Genomic DNA, 25,607 nt, shown 5'->3' with positions numbered 1-25,607 from the left:
TTCTTCATGTTGTTATTGTTTTTATTATTATTATTAATTAGAGCCAGGGTCTCTCACTGAAACTAGAATTTACTAATTCAATAAGATTAGCTGGCTAACAAGCCCCAAGTATCCTGTTCCTACCTCCCCAGGGCTAGGATTACAGGCTAAAGCTGCTGTGCCCATCTTTTTATGTGGGTGCCAGAGATCCAAACTCAGGTCCTCCTCTCCAAAGGAGCCTTCTCCACAGACCTCCAGACCTCCTTTTACCATAGGGCCTCTGAAACAATGGAGACTGAGGTTAAAGCAATATTTGTCCCAGATCTCAGCTTCATGCTTCTCTCTAAGACAGAAGTAGCCACTGGCGCTACTGAAGGCCACCAATGCTGGGCTAATACTGAACTCTAAGAAGAATACAGAGCCCTCCTCTGAAATATAGGCTACTTGGTCTGGCAATACATTTACCTCCATCCTTTTTTATCCCATGAGTTGGCTCCTGAAAAAGGAACAGGATTTTCATTTGGATTAATGGCCCAACTTCTAAAATCATAAAGTCCAGAGAAAGGACGCTAAAGACATACAAGCCAGAAGTAAGGGTGTGGAGAGATGCTCACTGCTCAAGAGCACTTGCTGCTCTTGCAGAGCGTCTGTGTTCAGTGCCCAACACCTGCATGATGGTTCACAGCTTTCTGTTACTCCACTTCCAAGGTTCCAACACCCTTCTCTGGCCTCTGGAGACACTGTGCCCACACTGTGCACAGAAAATACACTCTTACACCAAAAAATAAATCTTTAAAAAACTGGAAAAAGGGGGGCTGGAGAGATGGCTCAGCGGTTAAGAGCACTGACTGCTCTTCCCGAAGGTCCTGAGTTCAAATCCCAGCAACCACATGGTGGCTCACAACCATCTGTAATGAGATCTGGTGCCCTCTTCTGGAGTGTCTGAAGACAGCTACAGTGTACTTACATGTAATAAACAAATAAATCTTAAAAAAAAAAAACTGAAAAAAAAAAACCCTCAACCCACCCTCCACAACCCATAGACAAAATTGATGAGAGGAAACATCAATTACAATAACTGTAACTGGGTTAAATCTCCTCATCAAAAGAACTCAGGTGACATTGCTGAGGTTCAAGTTCGTTCAAATTCCCTTACCTCAGCACTGTCTCTGTGAATTTTCTGTGGTTTCAAGATTTTCACAGTAATAGTATAGTGTTCTTGCAACCTCTTAAGTTCATGGTAAGGGGGAAAGAATCTTTGAATGTTTCTCTAGCCTCTGTAGGCACCTGCGTTCATGTGCACACACCCACATGCAGAGACATGTCTACATACAATTAAAAACGATAAGAAAACAAATCTCAAATCATTTTATATATAGGGCTGTGGAGATAGCCAGTGGCTAAGAATGATCACTGTACTTTTTGCCTTGATACCTAGTCCATTTCAGGCAGCTTGCCCACTGCTTGTAACTGATGGCCTCATATGGTTTCCGCAGGTACCTGCATACATGTGGTGCACACACGTGCACATAAAAATAAAATACATTTTAAAATCTTTAAAATTTTTTTATTTAGGCCTTGGGAGGTGGTTCATTGGGTAAAGTGCTTGCTGAGCATGTATGAGGGGTGGGATGTGGCTCTACAACACCTATGTAATGTCAGGTGCATATGGTAACCTTTGCATAGTCCTACCATCTGGCAGGCAGAGACAGAGGTTCCTCAGAGCAAGCCAGCTAGCTAGACTAGCCAATCAGTGAGCTTTGGGATTGAGAGACTTTGTCTCAGTATGTAAGGTGGTGAATAAGGAAGTGAACGAGGAAGACACCAGATGCTAGCCTCTGGCCTCTGTACACATGCACACACATGTGCGTGCACATCCCCCCACATGTGCACCTGAATGCATGTGAATGCATATGTGTGTGTGTGTTGTGTGTGTATGTGTACATCTGTTTCTACCTACCTTTGTCTTTATCTCTGTGCCTATGTCTGGGCTAATGACAGATCCCATTTTTTTCTATTAAATTAGAATGTATTAACAACTATTTGCTTTTAAATAAGGCAGCAAATGTTTGATGACCCCAACAGTTGGTTCCACACTGACCAAGAAATAATGGTGAGGTTCCATGGAAGACTTAGCTTTTCATTAGCAGCTAAGGACACACCTCACTCCAAAGCTGAAAGGTTAGATGTTTTAACTAGGCAGGTGGCTAGCTGCAAATAAGTTTCTAGTTAATTTTGTTTGGGTTCATCACTGGAAAGACCTTCTTCACATTTCCTGGTATTTTGTACAGCTCTTAAGTACATGCCCTAATACATTAAATAATGTGTCTTTTCTTTACCAAAGAACAAAGAAGCTGAGTGTTTGGAAAGTGTTCACCCGGCTGCCAAAGCCTCCTCCTGCAATGAGTTCAATTTCCTGGTGTCTTATCCTCAGTACTGAATGTCCTATTATGCCAGTCTGTCCCTCCAAGCCGCTGACCACAGCGTGTTGACACACCACTTGAAATCAGAGATAACATTTCTTCCCACCTCTGACAAAGACAAGGGCCAGGCCTGTGATTTCTTTGGCATTGTTAATGCTATACAGAAATTGTAACACCTCTTTCCTTTCGATTATTCTTATGAGTATTGTCCCCACTGGACAGCTAATGTGCGTTGGTGTTGAAAAAGCATGAGTCACACCACCGGGTGCTTCACAGGATACTTGGAAAAGGAACACCCTCTGGGGAGGAGGCAGTGCTAACAATCTTCACCATCGTCAATGCCTGCTTCAAATCAGGCTGCGGACTGTTAACCGAAACCATCTCTAGCAAGCAAAGCACCAGGCAGCTCAGCACTCAGACGTGTCTGTTTCTGAGTAGTGGAGTGAGATCGGGGGATCCGTGTATTTCTGCCCTTTGTTTTTAACACCTATCCACTCCCTGAGCTACCGGTCATGTGGCCTGCTGAGGCCCAGTGAGATGCCAGCAAATTCAGCCATCCAGAGATGCTGTGTGTTGTATATGTATGGTGCGAGCATTTGAGTGTGCATGCCCTTGTGTCTGCATTTGGAGGCCAAAGCAGGGTGTTGGAAGGTCTGTGTGTTCTATTGCTCTGGGTGGTATTGCCTTGAAACAGAATCTCACTGAGCCAGATTGCCATTAGGCCACAGTGGCTTGCCAACAAGTTCTCGGGCTCCCCCCCCCCCCCCCCGACTCTGCCTCTCAGTTCTGAAGTTACAGACACATTCAGCCGTAGCTGGCTTTTTTTTTTTTTTTTTTTTTTTTTTTAAGATTTACCTATTTATTATATGTAAGTACACTGTAGCTGTCTTCAGACACTCCAGAAGAGGGAGTCAGATCTTGTTACAGATGGCTGTGAGCCACCATGTGGTTGCTGGGATTTGAACTCTGGACCTTCGGAAGAACAGTCGGGTGCTCTTACCCACTGAGCCATCTCACCAGCCCCGTAGCTGGCTTTTTAACATGGGTGCTGGGATTCAAAGTCATGCCCTCATGCTTGCAGAGTAAGTGCTCTTGCCCTCCCAGGCATCTCCCCAACCCACCATGCAGAGATTTGAAAAGTGCTTGCATGTCTGTGCCCCTATGCTTTAACAAATGAAGATGTTTCAGCACATGGCCAACATGTGGATTGGAGTTGAACTGTTCAGTTGTCTTAACCAACTCTGCCCCAAAGTGAACTCGGCTAAAACCACATGACCTTTGGGTTTGCAGAGGGCTTTGTGTTAATGAAGGCCCCATGCTTGGTTCAATGCTCTCTGGCCCTCGTCTGGAAAGTCTTAATACTTTTTAGTAAGAGGACCCCATTTTCCCTGTGTGCACTGGGAAACGTGTAAAGCACGTTGCCGGTCCTCCTACATCTGAGCTCTGACTCCTGAGTGAGTCTTGGGATGTCCATCCTTGCCATTCTTCAGACACCAACAAGCACATCCTTGTTCCTTCAGCGGGTTGTGTTGCTTTGCAACACTGTCAAGATATGTAAACTAAATTGACTGTCCTCCCTCAGAAGCCTCTCAATACGCTTCTTCTTCAATATATTTATTTTCATATTTTTGGTTGTGAGCCTAGCCTTTAAAGGCTGAACCATCTCTTCAGCCCAATATTTATTTGTATGTGTGTGTGTGTGTATGTGTGTTGCACTGTATGCATGCAGTACCAGAATGGGCCAGAAGAGGGTGTCAAATTCCCTGGCACTGGAATTATAGGTCTTTGTGAGTGGGAATACGGGTGCTGGGAATCAAACCGAGTTCTGGGGGGGGAGAGCCAGTGCTCTTGATCACTAAGCCATCTCTCTGGCTCTAGAATGCATTTCTCAAAAACCCAATAGATTACATAAAAAATAGAAAAAAAAATAGGAAAAAAAAAAGCCTTTGGGCTTTGCTTCTGGTGACTGCTACACCTCAGAACGGTCACATTTCCTTTTTCTTCCCTCAGCACTGAGAACTGAGTCTCCTCCAGGCTGGGAAAGTGCTCTACTGCGCTGTAAGCTCAACTGTTGTTTGTGCTTTTAATTTTGAGATAGGCTCTTACTACGTTGCCAGGCTTGCCTTGAGCTCACTCTGCCACTCATCTGGCCTTTGTACTTGTAGCTTTTCTGCTTTAGTCTTCCAAATAGTTGGGATTGGAGACCTGTGCCACCAGGCCCCCTCTATGTCTTTCTCACATATGCTTTACATGAAATGTGATTTTTCTCTACCAGTGGCGACTCACAGAGGACACAATGTTGGCTGGTGGTGTACGCCCATGTTTGTTGGGCATCTGCTGTAGATAACCCTAACTCTGCACTTGCTTTCTCTCCCAGCTGTTTTTTGTTGTTGTTGTTATTGTTGGTTTGCTTTGACTTTGGTTCTTTAAGACTGGGTTCACCTCTGTAGTCCAGGCTAGGCTGCAACTGCCAATCCTCTGACTTTCCCCTCCTGAGTGCTGGGATGACATCTGTATCAGTGTATGGATTCTCTTAGCATTTTGTTTACCATCAACTTTGTGTAGGGTATGTGTGTGTACAGTGTGCGAAGGTGGGTATGCGTTTGCCATGGCGTCCATGTGGAGGTCAGAGGGCAACTGCAGGTGTCTGCTTGAGGCATGGTCTCTTGCTGGGTGCTCATTGCTGTGTAAGGCAGGCTCACTGGCCAGTGTCTTCTGTCACCATAGGAAGACTTGGAGGGCAGACGCTTGTTCACTGCATCTGGCTTGGGGGAGGGGGAGGGAGGTCTCTGGAGATGTGAACTCTGTCCTCAAGCTTTACAGCAAATGCTTTATCCACTGAGCCATCCCCCACCCAAATCCTGCCCAGCACTGCTGGATATTTTGTTTTGAGACAAAGAATTCACTATGCAGCCCTGACTGGCCTAGAACTCATAAAAAGCCTGCTTGCTGCTGCTTCAGAGTATTAGAATCAAAGGCTTCTGTCACCGTGCCCACCAAGCCCACTGTGCCCACCATGCCCTGGCTTTCTACTGTTGTTTCTTCAGTAAAAATGAAAATGAGAACCATGAGATGACTCAGCAGGTAAAGACACTTGCCACCAAGGGAGTCCTAAGTTAATCTCTGAGACCCGCATAGTAGAAGGAGAGAAAACTCCCTCAGGTTATGCTCTGACCTCTGCATGGGCATTGTGGCATATGTATGCGCACGTGTGCATGTGCACACACACACACACACACACACACACACACACAAAACAAATAAATATGCAATAAAAAATAAACTCAATTAATTAAATTGTGTTTTAAAGTTGAGTGATTACTAAACTAGGAACTCAACACTTTTTCTTTCAAGTCCAGGGACAGACCCCCACAGCTGTGATCACATGAGTCAGGGAAGCTCTCGACCACTGAGATCCAACCCCAGTTTATATTGCATGTGGCTGAAGAACACTGGTTGGTCGCCCAGGTAATTCCATTTTGGAAATGATGTGAAATCTCTGGCCGAGTCACGCAGCAACCTGACAAAGTTGCTAATGGAAGATCCGGTGCAGGCAATCTCTTGTTCAGTGAAATCCAATTTCCAGATCTCCACAGCCGCCTTTCCCATTCACACTTTCCCCACCAGCCACGCTGGTGAATTCATCGCACCACAGATGATCTGGAAGTCCTGTTCTCTCATTAAGCCTCTGCAGCAATGGCTGGAACTATTTTTATCATTGCTCTTACACTCCAGTGAACCACATTTTAGTCATTAATCTATTTTTGTTAATCGGAGTCACAACACAACATAGTAGTAACAAAAAGCAAATTTTACACGAATAAACAATGGTATGCAAATGATAGGGCTGAGACAGACTGTGTTCTACTAACTGAATTCTAGCTATAACCTGTTAAAGACTGACCATCGTACACCCAATTAACAGCAGTATGCAGTAAATCTTTATTTCCTTGGCCATTTCAGACTTATGAAATGCTTAAGCAGGTGACTTTTTCACTACTTTTGCCACAGAAACTGCAAATCTGTGGGTCGCTTTTACAGACACGTTGGTTGATTCCATTTTAGAAACACTGACTTAAAAGATAAAGTCTGGAGCTAAGGAGATGGCTCAGCTAATAGAACCCTCGTTGCATGAGCAAGTAGACCTCAGTTCAGCCCCAGAATCCACATAAGAAGTTGCCATGGTGGCACACACCTGAACACTCAGCACTAGAGAGGTTAAGAGGCAGAGATGGGCACATGTGCAGAGATCAGAGGACAAGCTCCTAGAGTTGTTCTTTCCTTCCACCAAATGGATCTCTCAGGCTAACTCCAGCCCTTACTCTTGATGGTACGCACATTTATGGGCAGAGCCATCTGGTCAACCCCCTCGTGAACTCTTAAAGCTGGGTGAGCTGGCCTCCTACTGTGTTCTCCTTCATCCCTCCTCCTGTGGGTACTTCTCTTCTTCCATCCATGTTTTGTCTTTGTTCTTACAGATTTCCCCGGCAGGGCCATGTGGTAACACAGGACCTGTTCTGCCCAGAGAACTGGCCTTCTACCCCTGTGGCTACCTGGTTTTCTCCGCTGTTTCTCTTTATATCATCCTGTGGACGTCAACACGCCCTTTATCATCCCATTTGAGAGCAGTGTCTGTCTAGGCACATCCATGGTTGTTACCTTGGCTGCAGTATCAGCCCAGATTTCATTTCTTTCCCATCTCCACACAAAAGTGTGAAGATGCCTAGAGTGACAGCTGAGTTATTAAGAATCCCAGTAAAACAGAACGAATCTACTCCACTATCTGACTGCTCCCCAGCCTCTCATTACTCGGCTCTGCTTATTGACGTGTGCCTCAATGAATAGGCAATTCCTTACCTCCTAATGTTCTTCTCAGGCAGTAGGGGAACGGAATTAACTCTATTATAGTCGCTAGTTAACTTCATGAGACAAGAAGAATATATTCTGTTTTACCTTCTCTGGTTTACTTACTGAGAGAGAGAGAGAGAGAGACCCACAACAATAGAAGTTTCTAAATTCCCTAACTCCAAAACATAGAGCATTGCTTAATAAAGACATACAAAATACAATCCTACCACAGTGAAAAAGACTGGTTTTAAAAATTATGTTATTGTTTTCATTTGTTTTGTTTTGTTTTGTTTTGTTTTGTTTTGAGACAGGGTTTCTCTGTGTAGCCCTGGCTGTCCTAGAACTCACTCTGTTAGCCAGGCTGGCTTTGAACTCAGAAATCCGCCTGCCTTTCTGTCTCCCAAGTGCAGCGATTAAAAGGTGTGCTGCCCAGCAGCAAGACTCTTTCGTTAGCGCTGATAATAATTAAGAAATCTCTTGGGGGTGAGGAGGGACGGAGAGATGAATTAGGGGTTAAGTCCACTGTCTACTCTTTCAGAGGACCTAGGTTCAATTCACAGCACATACATGGTGATTCACAACTGTCCGTAACTCCAGTTCCAGGAGCTCTGACATCCTCATCAGGATTTCAGGGGCATTGTACACATATGGTGCACATACATACATGTAGATGAAACTCTCCTACACACAAATAAAAAGAAATAAATCTTCATTTTAAAAAGTATAGAAGGCTTTATGAATGGGGCTGCTGTATATTATATAAATATACAGCAGGTCCATTATTTTCGTTCTGTACGCTGGTGGATCCCCACTCTGGAACCTGCTGAGTATATTTGCATCTCTTGTCCATTGGACATTGCATCTCACATCCACAGGATAGTCTGTCTCACTCACTCCATCATTTAACCACCTGGAGCCTCAGCTGCTTCCCCAATCAGATGGAAATAATAACCTGTGTATCACAATATATTGGAGGTAAAGTCATGTATTTAACAAATAACTAGGGCTGGAGATGGGAAAGCAGTACCTAGCATGATCCACCATGACTAACACAGGAAACAGACAAAAAACTAAATTGCTGTCGAGGGCTATCAAGGGATGTCTAACCTGTGGCCCGTATGCCGCATGTGTCCTGGGATAGCTAAAAGTGAGGTTCAGCACCTTTGTAGATGACAATGTTGTGTCTCAATGTCAAAACCTTTGGGCTGGGAAGATTTCTCAGTGGGTGAGGCACTTGCTGAGCAAGCGTAAGAATCTGAGGTAGGGTCCTCAGAGCCTACAAAAAGTTCATGGTTGTGATTCTATTAAATGAAGACAGGAGGGTCCTAAAGACTTGTTAACCGAGAAGTCTAGGCCAACAGGAAGACCCCCGTCCAATGAGAGACACCATTTCAAAAAGTAAAATGGGGAATAATGGAAGGTACCAGAACTGACTTTCATATTATATGCATCCCTTCCCCCTTTACACAAAATGAACAGCCCTGGTTAGAACTGGATATACAACCAGGCAAAGCATCTGGATTAGTGGCTGGCACATGCAAACAGATGAGTCCAGTCAGAACCGTGAATACAGCACAAACACAGAGAAAAATCAAAGGCCTACAGTGCAACTCTTGAACTGACCACAGGAGATAGTGGGGGGTAGTGGGAGCTAGTCGGAAATAATAGTCAGAGATAGCTCCTTCTTCTTAGCAGGCCTTTCTGAAGACCAGACAAGTAAGGACTTGACAACAGAAAGACAGGCCCAAAGCCACACATCCTGTGTGTGATAGCCACAAGGTGACCATTTGTTATGGTACACTGGCTCATAGGAGTTACTCATACATCTATCTTACTAATGCAATGGTTCCTTGTTATCACTGAGGGATTTGCTTCAGCCCTTTACCCCAGATCCCAAATCTCTAAGAGCTGAAATCACAAATGGCACAGCGTTTTCACATTAGCACTGACTATATTTGTGTCTATTTTATTTTTCATTTCTGTTCTTGATGATGATAGAGCCTCACTATGTAGCCCAGGATGATTTCAATCTTGCCTTAGCTGCCTGAGTGCTGGACTTACAGGTGTGCGTCACATCGGGCTTCAGAAATGTAATAGGACAACTTCTGGCACCCATGGCAGACAGGTTTGAGAAGCAGTGAGCCAGAATGGGGAGGTGGCTCAGCAGGTAAAAGCCACCTGAATTCAATTCCTGAGACCTACATGGGGGTGAGTTCCCCTGCCCAACCTCTTAACTTTTAAAAAGAGAACCACTGATTCACAGACATGGTGAACAGGCATACATGCAGGTAAAACACAACACTAAAATAAAATAAATAAAAATGAGAATAAAATTGGAATAAGATAACATAAGGACCAAAAGATACATTCTTTTACAACCATAGAAATAATATAAAATATAAAACATGTTCCTAAAATTATAAAGATGACATGTTTATGTTATCTCCATATTACATATATGCAGTATGTATAATATAAAATATGAAATAATTATATATAATAAATGATTAATAGATAATATGTGAATATATATTACCTCTATAATTATAGAAAGGTATTATTGGATTTCTTTCCACCCAGAGAAAACAAGCACACAAAACTTCTTATAGACTTATACAATATGATTCACTTAAATAAACTTTGAATCATGGGATTGGAGAGGTGGCTGCTCTTCCAGATGACCTGGGTACAATTCCCAGCTTCCACCTGACAGAGCTTATCTGTAACTCCAGTTCTAGGGCACCTGATGCCCTCTTCTGGTCTTCCTGGGCATTACATGCATTCAGTACACAGACATAGAAACAAGCAAAACATCCATACACACAAAATAACAAAATAAAACAACTTGAAAAAAAAAGACTTTAATGCCCCAATTTCCAAAATCCATTGTTTTTAAAGTATACATGGAAATTTTACCCAAAATTATCATGCCCTGGGTCAAAAGGAATTTCTCAACAAATATTAAAGAATGCGTGTGTTCTCCGACAACAGTCAACAGTGAAAAACAAAAAGAGAAGAACCATCTCCCTTCGTGTTTTAGGAAGAATACGTTGCAAATAATTTTCCTGGTGGAAATGATAAGACATTTTTAAGTCAATGATAATAAAAATATTATATGACAAAGTATAGGGTCCAGTAAAGTCATGCTCAGAGAGGGATTTGCAATTCTACAGAGCTAAACCAGAAAGAAAAAAGATGAAAGAATCAAACAACCAAGCACTCACATCAGGAAGTTTTATAAGAAAATTGCAAGGTAAACTCAAGCCAGGCATGGTGGTGTATATTTTTAATCCTAACACTCGGGAGGCAGAGGCATGCAGATCTCTGTGAGGTCCAGGCTAGCCTGGTTTCAACAGTAACACCCTGTCTCAAAAGCAAAAGCAAAAGCAAAAGCAAAAGCAAAAGCAAAAGCAAAAGCAAAAGCAAAAACAAAAACAAACACACACACACACACACACACAAAGGAAGAAGAAGACCTCAAAGATAAATCTGGTTACAGCAAAGGATGCTGCGTGATCATGGCAAAGCTGAGACCACCTCAAGAACTCCCTCCCGGGGGCTGGAGAGATGGTTCAGACATTAAGAGCACTGACTGCTCTTTCAGAGGTCCTGAGTTCAAATCCCAGCAACCACATGGTGGCTCACAACCATCCGTAATGAGATCTGATACCCTCTTCTGGGGTGTCTGAAGACAGCTACAGTGTACTTACTTAAAATAAATAAATTTAAAAAAATAAATCTTTAAAAAAAAAAACCAAAACTCCCTCCCACCTAGCGTCTGAGAGTTAAACCTCACTCGCTACCCTAAAAGAGCAAAGTGGAGAAATCATGTTAGAATTTCAAAAGACAAAGAAAAAGCCACTTGACAAGCTAAGGAAAAAATTGTGCTAAAAAGAAAATTCAGAGCAATAGAGGAATTTTTCCGAATCTGACAAGAAATAATAAAACTTCTTCCAACAAGCAAACCCTTGGGTAGCCATGCCATCTAACCGAGCTCTTTGCCTTTGAAGTCTGGAAACAAGGATAATTGTTTTTGTTTCTGTTATTTTATTAGAAGCCTTAGCTGGTGTAAGGAATCAAGAGAAAACGAGATTAAAAGGTGTAAGACCTGGAAAGCTCTCTGCTACTGGCAGAGCAATTTGACTCTCGCTTACATAGTGGGGCTGAGGCTTGTTCTAGGATCCAGGACTTCTCCCTGTACACACACAACCTGCAGGCATTCTTCCACAGGTACAACACGAAACACGCTCAGAATGTGCACAGTCGAGTTATCCACTAGAGCAGGAAACTGGGGGAGGGGGGGACACATTCCAAATGCCAATCAAGAACAGATAGATGATCAGCTGGAGTCTGTCACAGATGGAAATGAACAGATTTTACAAATAATCTCATCAACACGGACAAACCTCACAAAATAGTACACCTGCATCAGAGTCAGACAAAGGTTAGAAGGAGTTAAATAAGATATTCGTTAGGATTACACGTAGGTGGTAAAGCCATAAAGAAGGCAGAAATATTATTACAAAAGTCAAGACAGTAGCTGCTAGGGAGGAGACGTGGTGTCTTGGGAGAGCTCCTTGGTGGGGCACTGGCTGTAACACAGGGAGAGCTCCTTGGTGGGGCACTGGCTGTAACACAGCCTTCTGCAGCTTCAGGCTGCATGCTATGTTTTGGATGTATTCTCGTAGGCCTCATTTGAAGGTATTGTCATTTCTCTTCTTTTAAAAAAAGGATTTACTTCTTTTTATTTTATGTGTATGAATGTTTGCCTACAAGTGTGTATATACACCAATGTGTGCAGTACTCAAGGATTCCAGAAAAGGGCATCTGGTCACCTAAAACTGACGTTGGAAGCAAATGAACTACCACGTGAATGCTAGGAATCAGAATGGAGGCTTCTGGAAAAGCAGCCACGTTCTTAACCACTGAGCCATCACTCCGGCACTCCAGATTTATACCTCTTTGAAATATCTCTTTGAAAGTATTCCCTTTATAGCTCATTACTAGTTTAGAAAAAATATATGTATATAAAGGACAGATGAATCTATTAGATGACACCATGATTGGCCAAGTCTAAATTGAGCCACGAGATTTTTTTAAATGATCTTTTCCTTTCCCTCTTCCTTTCTCGTTCTCCCTCCTGCTCCCCCCCCCCCCCCCGCTTTCTTTTTTCAAGGACAGAGTTTCTCTTGTGTAGCCCTGGCTGTCCAGGAACTCACTCTGTAGACCAGGTTGGCCTCCAACTCAGAGATTCACCTGCCTCTACTTCCTGAGTTCTGGAATTAAAGGCATGCCCAGCTGGGACAGGCAATGTTATTAACACAAAATTCTAAGAAAAAAAATTAAGAAGCAAATCAATGAATAAAGAAGGTGGTAAGAGCCGGGTGTGGTGGCATACGCCTATAATCCCAGCACTCGGGAGGCAGAGGCAGGCGGATTTCTGAGTTCGAGGCCAGCCTGGTCTACAAAGTGAGCTCCAGGACAGCCAGAACTATAAAGAGAAACCCTGTCTCGAAAAACCAAAAAAAAAAAAGAAGGTGGTAAGAGATATATTAACTAGTTGCTACCTAGGGGCTTATTTAAATATTCAAACTGATAACAGATTAAATGACAGATGACAATTGCCACCGTGTATGCACTAACTGGGCAGCTCAGAATAGGGACTTACTTTTGATTTGGGGGGACATGGTGATGTCATAATAGTTATGTTTAAAGGAGGCGGGGCAGTCCTTGGAGCTGGAGGCATAGTTCCACAGTGACTATAACTTCCTATGGTCACTATAGCTATAGGTGACTGCCTAGCTTGTGAAAGGCCTAAGCTCAATCTTAGAACTGAAATGAAAACAAACCTTTAAAGAGATTAAAAAGAGAGACAGTTATGGATTTGTTTTGTTTTGTTTTGTTTTTAATCACACACAGACTTTACTGGATAACTGGGAGACAGACTGGCTGTAGGTCACAGACCAGTGATCAAAACAAGTCATGATTGGAAAAATGCTATCTGTGGGGCAAACAACCATGCCAGGGTGTCCCAAAAGCTCCACAGTAGACAAGTCCCCACTAGTGGGCAAAGCCACACTAGAGAGTGGTAGGTCAGGTCAGATACTGTTAGGGACCCCACGTGGGGATCAGTCCATGGCCATCCAAGCTCCTATACATATGGCTGAGTGTGGTAGCCATAGCTTTAATTCCAGCACTTTTTAGAAGCAGAGGCAAATAGATCTCTGTGAGGTCGAGGCTAGCCTGGTCTACATAGTAAGTTCTAGGTCAGCCAGGGCTACACAGTGAGACTTAGTCCCAAAACAAAAGCACAAGACAAAAACAAAAGCAAAACTACCCCCCCCAAAAAAAAACTCTATATGCAAAATTATATCGTACCTAAAATTTTAGTTCAGATAGTCTTGGCTGGGAGGGGTGGTGTGGGGTAAAAAAGATTGCCTTTGAACTGAAAATTATTGAAGATAATTGTGTGGGGTTTACTATATATTATCTATATGTACATGTTTTCAATTTTGAGTAATAAAATATAAAACGAAAACCCGGGGCAAGCAAAGGAAGAAACACTGGCTAAATCAAGACCTGAGTTGAAAGGAGAGTAAAAATAAGGAGTGTGGGAGCTGGGATTCACGCTCTTATCTTGCTCAGAATAGCACCAGTTTTTCCCAGCGACAACCCAGACCCACGGTTCTCAAGCTTCCGTGTGTTTATGAATCACCCGAGCTTCTTGTTAAACTGCGGTGGGGTGCAGAAGGCCTGGGTGGGCCTGGAAGTCAGCCTAAAGCAAGTGACTGAAGACTCAGCTGATACTCCCAGGAGGCTATCTGGTAGAACTCAGTCATTTGGGGTTGGATGTGGTGGTGTATGCCTATAATTCTAGCACTCAAAAGCTGAGGCAGGGGGATAGTGCAGCTCTTTCCCCCACTGTAGCTGGTACTGCTTTGAGAGCTTCCTCATTCCCTCTCACTCCTTCCTGCTCATGTCCTTGCTCTAGTCTTGTCGACTCTGAGATTCGTTTCACCTTCCATTCTCTCTCTCTCTCTCTCTCTCTCTCTCTTTCTCTCTCTCTCACTCACTCTCTCTCTCTCTCTCTCTTTCTCTCTCTCTCACTCACTCTCTCACTCTCTCCCTCCCTCTGTGAGATTTTTCAACCTGACTGTCCTCTACCATGTCCAGGTACTTGGTCCCAAGCAGCTAAGTGTTCCTGGAGACAAGTGCAGACTTTAAGCACGCCTCTCTGCTCTTCCTACTTATTTTACCCTGAGACCCTCACTACCTGCTCACACTCGCTTCTCCCTCTTCAAGATGACCTGTATCTCAACCACATACCACCAGCTGTATGGCTCCTACACTAAACTGCCTCTGTCCTTTCCCTATCCTCACCCCCTAAAGCCACGTTCTTTGTGCCCCAGGACCTTTGTGTGTGCTGTTATGGTCTGAAAATAGAAGCATACTGAGTTCTATCTGGATTCAATTTCATTTTAGGGAAACATCTCAAAAAGATCCTTGGACATTCTCAATAATATTGAGAAGAGGAGACCTTGCAGGGCTACGTCCATCTCACACTAGACCTCTAAGGTCTTTACCAATCAAGTACATAGAGCCTTGTTTGTTCTGACCATAAAACACTGCATGACCAGGATAAGTTCATCCCTATGCACAAAATGGCTTCATGGTACCTCTGGGCTTCAGTTCCTCCCAATGTTATAGAGGCATGTGTGTGTATATGTGAGTGAGCGTGTGTGTGTGTGTGTGTGTGTGTGTGTGTGTGTGTGTGTTGGATCCTGTTGGGTATGTTACCTTGATCACTCTCCACCTTTAACTCTTGGACAAAGTTTCTCACTGAGCCTGAAGCTCAACCATTCATTCAACTGGACTCGTTGGCCAATGAGATCGAGGCATCTGTCTGTCTGTACCCCACCCACACCCCACTCCCCTGCCATCCTCCAGAGCTGGGGTCATAGGAGTGTGTCACCAACCCCGGTTCTCTACACAGGCTCTGAGGATCTGAACTCGGGCCCTTAGGCTTCTGAGACAGGTACTTGTTGACGGAGGCATCTCCCCAGCCCCCAGCTTATCTGCTTGAATTCATGTAGTCAGTCTGGAAAATAAGTAGGCATAGTATTTTATAAGTTCCCCAATCAAGGTTACATCTCTCCACTCCGGTCCTGACTCTAATTTGTTTAGGCCAATGGGGCAGCGGCAGCAGCAGCAGCACAGGTAGCTGTTTGAGAATGGCTGCAGTTTGAGGTTTCCCTCTCTGGCTGCTGCTTCATGCTAGCCATCTCATGAAGACTGAATATGGAGATGCACAGATCAGACAATTTGTTTATTTTTTTCTGCTTTATTTTTTGAGAGTTTCATACATGTATATAATGTGTTGTATTTTTATCCACTCCTTATCCCATTTCCTCTGACCCCTTCTTTTTCCCAGCTCACCCCCTCCTACTTTCATGTCGTGTGTGTGTGTGTGTGTGTGTGTGTGTGTGTGTGTGTTGTTTGCATACATCTTATCCAGCCACAGTTGCTGCGTGCTTACAACTGCAAGGGCCACGCCATATCCAGATGATAGCATGTCACAGCACCCCCGCCATCCTCTAGCTCTTCTGATCCTTCCCACTCACTGGGCCTTGGAGGGAGTGACACAGATGTCCTGTTTCAGGCTAAGCACGCAGCAGTCAATTTTCCCTATCGTTTGACCACCGGTCTCTGCATCATCCGAGGTGCACGGGTAGAAGGCCTGATCAATTTCAATGCCCCCGCATCCACCAGTCCCTGATCACGACCTCTACTCCCAGCCAGCCTACTGGAGACCTAGCTGGACAAGCCAGTCCTACCAAGTGCAGTGCAGCCCCTGCCGTGCCAGCTGCAGTGGCTGACTCCCAGAACAAAGAGCTACAAACGATCCTATTTGTAAGCTACCACTTTGGAGGTGGTTTGCAACCCAACACACACTGGTTCGTTTCATGGAGGTTTTTTCTCATGCTGAGAATCCAGTTCCCCACTTTCACCTTCCATGGTGGCTCATCAACCCTGGGATGAGACCTAAGACCCCTCCCCCCGCACCCCCAGCAGGTCTACAACAGAGCCCTTTGCCATCAGGAGCACCCCAACTGGCACCGGCACATCCACACACCCTGTTCAGTCCACAGGTTTCTCATGAGACTGACTTGGTCCCCTAGCCAGGCCTTTGCCCCTGCCTCTCCTTCTGGTTGGAGAGCTCTTCTTGACTTTCATCTTGCTCACTCTGACTTAGATCACATATTACCGAGGCCACCTCTGACCACATTTCATCTATCCCCACTTCTCGCCTGAAATTGGTCTTCTATATTTTCCGAGTACCCTGTTATTTCATTTCTTAGCAAATAGCCTGGTCTGAAACAACAGATTGCTTTATGCCGTGACTTGCTTAATCTGTGTAAGAACAGGGTGTTTCTATTTGTGCATTAATTCAGTCTCAAACCTGCACGGTACCTGTTGCATGGTAACTGTTGGCTGGTTGTTGGTTTTTGTTTGTTTGTTTTGTTTTGTTTTTTTAGCAGGTTATCATGATGGTTAACTGTGTAGGCCCTAGGTAGAAAGTCCAGGGGCCCAAATCCCACCTGGTCATTTACTAGTTGTGTGACCTTAAGCAAGTAAGCTGTGCCTCGGTTTCCCTGAGGGGCTAAAGGTGACACTCTTTCTGAGCTGACAGGGAGTTCTTTCTTACTGGCAGGTCTGCACCCACCCACTTGCCCTGTGCCTACAAAGGTCGCCATGATGGGATTCTCATGGGATTCACACCAGCTTCCCCCAAGGCCAGTTTCTCAGCCAACTCTGCCTCCATGTGCAAAGGTGTGCCCTCAAACTCACAGCAAGCTCCGTGAGCCACCCTGTGTGTGGCACCTGAGACTGCCCCATGGCACTGAACTCTGGCCCTGCCTGCTGCCTTGATGTCTCCCTCAAAATCAAATATTTGGAGTCGTAGAGATTTGCCTCCTGATGGCTGTCACCCTGCTTCCTGTCACTTGATGAGCCCAGCTGGGTTGGCATCTGGGGTTAACAGATAACCTTTTCAGACAAACCCAATGGCAACATCATCTGGGTGAAGAAAAAGCTGACAAGGGACCTTAGGAAATCCCCAGCGACCAAGTCCTTAGGACCGCCTGGCCTCTTCGTTCCTGGGCACAAACGATATACAATCTAGGTATCCAAAACAAAAACAAACAAACAAAAAAGATTTTAAAAACAAGATGAGAGGTGCGGCGCAGAGAGAGGGGAGGGAGGGAGAGAGAGAGAGAGAGAGAGAGAGGGAGAGAGAGAGAGAGAGAGAGAGAGAGAGGGAGAGAGAGAGAGAGAGAGAGGGAGAGAGAGAGAGAGAGAGAGAGAGAGAGAGAGAGAGAGGAAGGAGGGGGAAGGGGGGCTCATGAAAAGGGGCAGAGAAGAACAGGATGAGAGGTGGAGAGGCTTAGAGGAGGAAGAAGAAGAGTGGCAGGAGACAGACTGGGGACAGGAGGAGACACGCAGTTGCTTGGTCCACCCAGCAGAACCCAGCTTCGCAGGGCAGGGCCCAGAGCTTAGCTCCCCAGTGCCTCGGGTGCTCCCCACTCCCCCCACCTCCTACCCTGGGAGGGTGTCCTGTGCATGTTAATGAGACAGTTGAAGACAGCTTCCCAGATAATTGTTAAAGTGTTCAGTAACTTACCAGGCTGATAGTCAGAGGACTGCAGAATGCTGGGGGGACGGCTCCTGGGGTGGGGGCAGCACAGGGGCCTTGTCTCCAGGTACCCGGAGCTCACAGGCTGCAAAACGAAGAAGGGTTTTCCATTCGGTCAGGCACCAACGCAAAGGTAGAGAGAGCCAGACCAAAAGGCAAAGGGAAGGAGGGGAACCTGCGTGTGTTTTTGTATTTAAATTGTTTTTGAGCCCACGTAGCCCTGGGAGTCACATGCCGCCTCCAACATCACCGGAGCCATCACATGATACAGGTCCCCCATCATGTGATGAGAAAAATCTGCCTAACTTCAGGCCCCCCCCCACCCCCACCCCTGCTCACAGACTGACAGACGAAGTGTTTCTAGAAGAGCGCCCCCCCCCCCCCGCCGCCCCAAATCAGTGACAGAGGGAGGGATGCAGATGGGGGAGTCTGAGCCCACGCAAGGCTGATCTTGATGAATTGTTAATGTGCCTCTCTCTCCTAAGCCCTGAGACTTGGAGCCATGCCAGACTCATTTGAATTCCAGCCTTGAATAACCAAGTGTTGCCACCGCTGCCCCAGCAAATGCAGGGCGCTTGAGCTCACACCATCCTGCCTCGTTGTGGGGAGCCTGATGGCTGCCTTCCCTACCCACAGCGTCCGAACCGACCGCGTCACTAACAGTGGAGGTGGAAACGGCGGGGGGTACTGGGGCGGTGGCGGTGGGGGACCTGCAGAAGAGGAGCCGGCTGCAGCAGAACCTTCTAGTCCTTCGTCCCACCCCTCAGCCGCAGTCTGAGTCAGGTGGAGCCGGCTGGCTCTCTGATTACAACGTCTCCTTTTATACTTGGTTCTGGGACCTCTGTGGGTGGAGACCTTCGTATTCTTCTGTCTGTCTGTCGCCCTCTCCTCATAACCATTCCCGAATCAAGACACAAATTGTGTTTAAAAATCTCCCGCCTAGCTGCTTCCCTTTGTGCTCATTTATTCTCACACTCTGATCCCTCTTTCCGTACAAGCTCCTTCTCAGGGCGCCTATTCCACTGCAGGTTGTACACACACGCACACGCGCGCACACACACACACCGAGATGGGACAGAGGTTATGGTGTGGAGCTCTGTCCTTGGCATGCATCTGGTCTGTTCCGAGGCAACAGAAACCCAGACAGATGTGGCAGATCCCAATGCCAGAACCACACAAATGCAGAATGAAAACCCTCTATTAGCCCAGTCTGAAGGCTCGGCTTCTGCCCTCACCCTATCTCTACCCCCAAACTACTCAACAGAGGAAACTTCCTCTGCACCCTACAACACACAATCACCTGCTTGCTTTGTTTCTTCTCTGCTTTGATTTACAAGTCAACTGGAGATGCCACCCTCCTCCCCCACCACCCACCACTCCCCACCCCCAGTGTTAACATTAACCTCTGATTCTTACTCACGGGGGAGGGGGGAGGGGGGAGTGGGAAACAAGCAGGCGAACAGGTGGGCTACTCTCCTTGGGGGCAGTGTGACCTACTGTCACTTGGTAGTTCAGGAGATCGTGTGGAAGACCAGGTGGTCAACAATATCAAACACCTCCGAGGAAGGAGTCTGCTTCCAGCCAGAAGTTTTTGTCCAGGCTATTCTCTATAATGAGAGCAGAGGAGGGGGTCTGTGGAGAAACGCATGGCTGCCCACCAAGCCAGGTTCCGTAAGGACATATAGTATATATCCCACAGACCCTTTCTAGGCTACTGTTGGTAGGGGTTGAGTCTGGATATAGACCTGTATAGTTTTTACACTTGAGTTTGTATAGCTGTCTTCTTCAACACAGAGGCCCAAGCCATCAGAGAGAAATTCTGTGTAAATAGAATCGACACTCTTATAAATGGGCTCTCAAAATAGGAAGAAGAGACGGCAGAAAACTGGGGTGCTCAGCATGACCGCTAGCTGGTGTCCATCTTGACATCTTGGTGGGCACATGGCTGTCTTAGGGCATGGGAGCTGTAAACAGTACCAGAAAAAGAAAGCCAAGTCTTGTGCCAGTGGACATCCACAGCAATTGGAGACCCTTAGCTTATTTTCTTGCCCATGTGTGTACACATCTGCCTGTGTGCCTATTTGCCTGCAGGTGCACACTGAGACCAGCAATTAACATGGGACCTCCTCAGTTGCTCTCCACCTTAGTTTTTGAGACACGGTCTCTCATTGAACCTGCAGCTCATGGATGGCAGGGCTAGCTGGCCAGCATGCCTTAGAGATCTGCCTGGCTTTGTCTCCCTAGCTCTGGGACTACGGTTGCGCTCCCCTAACTGACAGGAGATTTGAACTCAGATCCCACTTACATGGTAAGTATTTTACCAACTGAACCCCAGCACAGCAACTCATACAGTACTGCACCCTCAGTAGAAAGGTATGTGATACATTAGTTTTGTGTGTCAGCTTGCCTAGACATGGCGTATCCAGTGTAGATATTATTTCAAGGTAAATTAGTGGGAGTATTTATGGCTGAGATCAACATTTTACTCCCCTGAGACAGACTCTCAGTATGTAGCCCAGGCTGGCTTTGAACTCTTGATGTTTCTGCCTTGGTCTCCTGAGTGGTGGATATGTGGCATCACAGCTGACAGAGTTTAATGCTCTGATTGAGCCACTCAGCCGTATGCTTTCCCCTTCCTGATATGAATGGGCTTCCTTCAGTCCTGTGAGGGCCTGAATGAGGAGAAAAGAGCTTATTTGGCTTCAATATCCTGATCAGAGTTCATCATAGAAGGACATCAGGATAGGCGCTCAAGGCAGGAACCAGGAGGCAGGAACAGATGCAGAGACCGCAGAGGGATGCTGCCTGCTGTTTTCAGGCTCACTTAGCCTGCTTCCTACCCAGGGGTGGCACCCGCCACCACCACCACATTGAGCTGGACCCTCCCATATCAATCATCAATCAAGAAAATATACCACAGACTTGTCCACAGGGCAGCCTGATGTCGGCATCTTCTCTGTTGAGGTTCCTCCTTTCCATATGATTTGTGTCAAGTTGAAAAAAGAATACTGACTAACACACTGCCTGAACTTAGTTCATCTCATCTCCAGCTTGCACAGTGCCTACCTGGTCCTCAGGCCTTCAGACTCAGACTGAACTCCATGGCTGGCTTACCTGAACTGCCAGATTACAAGCAGTAGGCTGAGGGGCCTCTCAGCTTCTCTACCTGTAGGACGTGGCTCCTCATGCTCTCGACATCCCTCTGAAGAACCTGACTAACAACCTCAGAAAACATCAAAAGTTTACCTGAATTCTGGGTCAAAAAAACCCCAAAACCCAAAAACAAACAAAAAACCTTCCATGATGAGGCTGGAGAGGTGGCTCAGTGGTTAAAGCACTGAGTGCTCTTCCTGAGGTCTTGAGTTCAATTCCTAGCAACCACATGGTGGTTCACAACCATCTATAATGGGATCCAATGCCCTCTTCTGGTGAGTCTGTAGACAACAACAATGTACTCAGACATGTAAAATAAATAACTAAATCTTTTTTTAAATCTTCCATGATTATTAATAACCAAGTGGGTTTGTTTGATGCTTGAATATATACTACTTTTATAACCCAGACATAACAAAAATAAGGAATGGGGGCTGGGGAGATGGCTCAGTGGTTAGCAGCACTGGCTGCTCTTCCAGATGACCCTGGTTCAGTTCCCAACACACACACAGTGGTCACAATCATAGGTGACTCCAGTTCAAGGAGATCCAATCCCATGGGTATTGGTCACACACGTGCTGCGCAGGTCATACATGCAGGCAAAACACTAATACACATACCATAAAACAAATAAATGTAAAATATTTTAATGAGGAATAATCTTTACCAATTATACACGCATAGAAGATTACTATCTAAGATATAGAAAGAACTAAAAACAACTACCAACAGCAGCAGCAGAAACAGCAGCAGCAACAACAACAACAGCAACAGCAACAACAACAATAACAACAACAAAATCCAACCAACCAAACAAACAAACAAACAAAAAAAATCTCTGGACATCAAGAAACAAAATAACACAATTAAAAAATGTTTACAAATCTAAACAGAATTCTCAAAAGATGAAACACAATTTGCCAAGAAACATATAAAGAAATGTTTAACATTCTTAGTCATTAGTGAAATGCAAACCAAAACTACTTTAAGATTTCATAGTACACCAGTCAGAACGGCCAAGATCAACAAAACAAATGACAGCCCATGCTGGCAAGGATGTGGGGTAAGGGGGACACCTGACCTTTGCTGGTAGGAGTGCAAACTTGTACAGCCACAATGTAGATAATTGTGGTGGTGGAAGCTGGGAATAGCTCTACCTCAAAAGCCAGCTACACCACTCCTGGGCACATACTCAAAGGACTCTGTATCTTGCTACAGCGGCACTTGCTCAACCATATTCATTGTGGCTCTGCTCATCATAGTCAGAACTTGCAAACCGCCTAAATATCCGTGAATGGATAAATGGGTAAGGAGAATATAGGACATTTACACAACGTAACATCATGAGAGTCTCAGGTAAATGGGTGGAGCTTGAAAAAAGTCATCCGGAGTAACCTAGATCAAAAACTACAAATATGCTGGGCGATGGTGGTGCACACCTTTAATCCCAGCGCTTAGGAGGCAGAGGTAGGCGGATTTCTGAGTTTGAGGCCAGCCTGGTCTACAAAGTGAGTTCCAGGGCAGCCAGGGCTATACAGAGAAACCCTGCCTTGAAAACAAACAAACAAACAAACAAAAACAAAAAAAGAAAACCCTACAAATATGGTATATATTTGCTTATATGTAGATGAGGGCTGCTAAGTCTTGGATAAGCAGGCTACAATCCATATGACCACAGAGATTATGTCTAGCACTGGGGTGTGTGTGTGAGGGATGCTTCCTGGGGAGGGGAAATAGAATAGATAGAGGTGGGGGAGGGGGCACTGGAATGGGAGAATCAAACAAGAGAGGGAAGGACGAGGGGCAAGGGAGGGTATATGGAGAGGGACAGTTAAAATTAAGGGACATTCGAGGGCTCCTGTAGAAACCTAGCACAGTAGAGGCTTCTTAAAATATATGCATATATGAAAGAAATCTAAGCAATGAGGGAGAAAAGCTGCATCCAGATATCTCTTGCCTTCCACTGAAAGCCCCAGGCCCAGGAATGGGTTACATCTAATCATGTCGTTGGCCAAAGGGGCTCCATGAAACCCCCTAACAACACAGGCTACCACCAAGCCTATTGGTTTCTCCCCACAAACTGATGAAGCCCTCCTACTGAAGGTGATAGCTATATAACTCACTCAGCACAGAGAAGTCGAGCTGCTGTCTACCCAGAGCCTTTGCCCCTACTGACTAATGTTCAAGCTACTGGAGATACTCTGAACACTGCAAAAATAAATGGCAACTCAGCTATAAGCCTTTCGATCTTATTTTATCATTTTTTTAAATGCCTGTTTGTTTTTTAATGAGAGAGAACAACAAAGGGTATGGATTTGGGTGAGTGGAGAGGTACAGAAGATCTGGGAGGAGTTAAGGGAGAGAAAATCTAGAAGAAAAAGAAGGAGAAGGAGGAGGAGGAGAAGGAAGAGGAGGAGGAGGAGAGGAGGAAGAGGAAGAGGGAAGGAGGAAGAGGAGAAGGGGATGAGGAAGAGGAGGAGGGGGTTGAGGAGGGGAGGAGGGGGAGGAGGAGGAGGAGGAGAGGAGGGGGTGAAGGAGGAGGGGGAGGAGGAGGAGGAGGAGGAGGAGGAGGCGGCAGCAGCTTCTTGCAGAAGAGCTGGGTTTGATTCCCAGCACCTACGTGGTGGCTCACAACCATCCATAACTGCAGTTCCAGGGGAGCTGATGCTCTTTTCTAACCTCCAGGGGCACCAGGCACACACACAGTGTCACACATATATGCAGGCAGAACACTCATATACATAAAATAAAATATGTAAATTTGAAGAAGGAGGAAGAGGAGGAGGAAGGGCTGAGGCTCAGCTGATACACTGTTGAGCTAGATTATACAAAGCCCTGGGTTCCATCTTCAGCATTGCACAAACTGGTGGAAGTGGTACTTGTCTGTAATCTCAGGTTGGGATTGGAGGCAAGGGCATTAGAAGTTTCATGTTATCCTCTGATACTTAGTGCGTTTGAAGCCATCCTGGACTACATGAGACTTTGCTTCACAGTAACAAGAACCCCCAAAACCTAAGGATTCATCAAAACGAAACTGAAAATGCCTACCATCCGGTCTCAGATACAGGCAAGAAAGCAGAAAGTGTAACCTGGCAACGCTGACCGCTGACCGCTCAGGCAGAGGAGTCGTTTCGCTTTCCAGGCTCTTGACCTGGGTTTCCACAGAAAAGGCTGGGCCAGCCTGCATCGAGAAGGAGACCCTGTCTCAAAAAACAAGCAAACAAAACAAGAAAAAGGAAACCCACAACAACAAAGAAGTAGAAGCAATGGCAAAAAAAAAAAAAAAAAAAAGAATTATAAAAGAGCGAAGGAAAGTACCCCACAGAAGACGCACAGAGAGAAGGGAAGACTGGGACGTGAATGGAGAATCTGTGGGCTCCAGGCAAGCTCAAGGAGCCCAGGGCAGGGAGGGAAATGGAGAAAACATGGTCATGAGCTATGCCTGAAAAGCTCCCAGATCTCAGATGAAAACCATAGACACACAGGGTTTAAAAGGCTGAACAGACAGCAAGCACAAGAAACAAAACAAAAACATGTAACAAACGGTTACATGTAACAAAGCCGACGAGTATGGTGCTGCAGGCCCTGCCACCCCAGCATTTGGGAAGGGACGGCAGGAGGAATGTGTGCTCAGGGCAAGGCCAGCCTAGGCTCCATAAGAGAATCTCAGGGTGTGCGGAGCTATTAGACTGTCCCAAGGGGTCGGTCGGAGTGGGGCAATATGGGGTAGTCATTAAAAAAAAAAAGCAAGGTGGCCATGGTGACGCACACCTTTAATGCCAGAACTTAGGAAGTAAGGCAGGCAGGAAGATCTCTGTGAGTTCATGTGTCTAGGCCAGCCAGGGCTATGAGACCCTATTTCAAAACAAAGCAAAAACCAAACAAAACCTATATAATTCCAAGTTTTGATTTTAAGGATTAGAGAAAGTTAAACACACAGCTCCAACAGACCCAGTAATTCTGAATACAAGTATTTACCTAGATGAAATGGAAACATCTGTTTATGCCAGATTTATACAGGAGTACTCACAGCAGCATTATCCCAAGAGGAAAAGGCAAAACACCTCAAATGTCCATCATCTAATGACTGGATCAGCAAGATGTGGAATATGCATACAACTGGAGAAAGAAATTCAACAGTGATGCAGGTGTCAGCGTGGAGGAACATTTTTAAAAACTGTACTAAGTGACTAAAATATATGTTGTGTAAATATATTTATGGGAACAGCAGCATCTTAGGAATTCTATGGGGCCGGGGATGTGGAATGGGGTGGGGAGAGGCAGGGGGATAGAGGACAGAAAACCAGAGGGAAGGGCTTTTCTTTTGGAAGGATGTACAGAGATCGATGGAACAGAAAACTAAACACTAGCATCAATGAAAACACAAGCTGTTATCTATACTCAAATGAAAACTGTAAGCCTTTAAGCCAGGTGAGGAAGGAGATGGGGGCAAGTGACCAACATTAGCAATGACAGATGCACTGAACACCAGAGCACACAGTATCATGGAT

At 45.5% G+C, this 25,607-nt stretch overlaps 1 protein-coding gene across 9 annotated transcripts in view; it reads right to left on the bottom strand.

The window, feature by feature from the left end:
• The window catches only part of Tnrc6a (trinucleotide repeat containing 6a), a 164,196-nt gene extending 145,815 nt beyond the window's left edge, over positions 1 to 18,381 (bottom strand). For all 9 annotated transcript variants that reach the window (XM_011241757.1, XM_017322202.1, XM_011241760.1 and 6 more), the window contains exon 1: positions 17,932 to 18,381. The gene's annotated coding sequence lies outside the window, so the exon portion shown is untranslated. The remainder of the gene's footprint in view (positions 1 to 17,931) is intronic.
• Between the last annotated feature and the right edge of the window lie 7,226 nt (positions 18,382 to 25,607).

Source organism: Mus musculus, chromosome 7, assembly GCF_000001635.26.
Source record: "Mus musculus strain C57BL/6J chromosome 7, GRCm38.p6 C57BL/6J".
Taxonomy (NCBI): domain Eukaryota; kingdom Metazoa; phylum Chordata; class Mammalia; order Rodentia; family Muridae; genus Mus; species Mus musculus.
The sequence above is the reverse complement of the archived record's forward strand: the minus strand, read 5'-3'. Positions and strand labels throughout refer to the sequence as shown.